The sequence below is a fragment of the Rhagoletis pomonella genome, unplaced genomic scaffold (genome assembly GCF_013731165.1).
Source record: "Rhagoletis pomonella isolate Grant_MI unplaced genomic scaffold, Rhpom_1.0 Rhpom_scaffold_00275, whole genome shotgun sequence".
Taxonomy (NCBI): Eukaryota; Metazoa; Arthropoda; class Insecta; order Diptera; family Tephritidae; genus Rhagoletis; species Rhagoletis pomonella.
In genome coordinates this window covers 86,045-88,094 of record NW_023458829.1, presented here as the reverse complement: position 1 = coordinate 88,094, position 2,050 = coordinate 86,045, and positions in this window count along the sequence as shown.

Sequence of the window (2,050 nt, the reverse complement as noted above, 5' to 3'; positions counted from 1 at the left end):
TGAAAGGAAACGAATTCGGACTAAATCTGGAGTACGGGAACAGGCTAATATTGTCGTTCCTTTTCCTTTTTGATTTTGAAGCGGTCGGATGTGGTACTGGGCTAAAGACAGTGTCACAAAATTGGTACATTTGTACAGATTTGTATATTTTGGCAGTCGCAGAGTGGTGTTCTTTAGAAATTTGTGTTCAGCTTAGTAAAAGAATTTGCAAACAACATTACTCTGTTACTGCCAAAATGTACAAATCTGTACAAATGTACCAATCGTCAGTCATACGACTTAGTTAGGCCGATCTGTAGCAGCCACAGAATTGAGCTATATATCAAACTAAAGTGCAAGCTGGAGTTGCAGTTGACCGTGTTTGTCAAAAAAGTAAAAAGCGGCAGAAAAGTCGATAGTGAGTAATATAGTTTAGGAACACATTCGGAAAAGTTATTAGGTATTCTTCATAGCTTTGAAATATATTTCACGAAAGCAAAAAATAAAAATAGCTGAGATCCCTTTCTTTTTTAAACACCTAGGGTATCACTGACCATTAAAAAGGACCCTGAATAACCGCAAACCTCAAAGCTTTACACATTTTTGCATGTGATTTTTAAAATGAACGATCCAAAATTAGCCGGTATACATATTTAAAATTTTTTATAACCAGTCACGGTGGACCTGAACCAACTTTAAATCGAAGGTCATAGCACATCATATTTTTTTGCTAATTTGGGTTAATTATGTTATGAATAACTTGTAAAAATTTTATAGCCCATAACTTATCGAGCCGGTTTTGAAAAAACTCATTTTGAATGAAAATTATTCCTTTTCTTTTAAAATTTTCACGCACCCGCTCTAGATGACAAATTGATACCTTACAGTTTATATTTATTTTGTAATGTAACTTGTACGATTTACATACAATCAAGTTAGTATATGGTTCAAGTGCCTTAGCTTGTTTTATGCACAAATGCACATTTGTTCTTTTTAAGTTACGAATATAAGTATTCTTTATACTTCAAATAGTTTGTGTCAAGTATATCTACAAAACAATAACATGTTTGCAAGACCAAAGGACCATACATGCAAGTAGGCAAGGGTCTAGGATTTTATAGCGAGCAAGCTGTAGAATCCCTACATTCCGACTTTAAAGCAACTGGTACAAATATAAAGTATTCGTCAAGCATCCGGAATATCCATCTAAATTACTGAGAGCAGTACAAGAATACAATGCTCAACATGTATAAGCTACTGTTTAAAAAATTTAAAGGGTTGTATGTAAAACACCATGCTGCTCTCCTATTAGTTGTCCAAAAATACATATATAATCTATATATAAATACGCCACAAGAAAATTTTACAATCCCGTTTTTGAAGGCACCGTTCGCTCGATTTCTATGAAGCACCAATTTAAAGGATATAACTTCTTCTAATCCAGACATGTTAACCCCGATATATAGGGGGCGTGGCATCTGACATATAGACTAAAATGTGAAAACCACAATATCTCTTAAACCAATTAGGCTGGGGAACTGATGCATAGATTGTAAATACCTTACTTACGGCGAAAAATGGTAGGTACTGGAAAAGTGGGCGTGGCACTTCCCATACAAACTGAAGTTCTCATATCGCTTATCTCTGGGACCGCCTATGCTAACGTCCTGAAATTTGACATGGCAACATATGTATGTGGTCAATACCGTACTTACGGCGAAGAGTGGTAGATTTTGGAAAAGGGGGCGTGGCACCGCCCATATAAACTAAAATTCTCATTTCGCTTATCGCTTATCGCTGGAACCACTTATGCTTACGTTCCGAAATTTGACACAGCAACATATGTTGTCAATACCGTACGTATCGTCGCTTATCTCTGGAACCAATTATTGTAAGGTTTTGGAATTTTATACACCTACATTTATACACATATAAAATCGAAAGAATCATTCAACTGGGAACCATTTTCTCCCAGATTTCAAAATAACATTGAATGGTTGTTGTTTCGTGCAAAAGCTTTTAGAAGTATAAGTGTGTTGGTCTTCCGATATTTGGCGCAGGGATTGAGAGC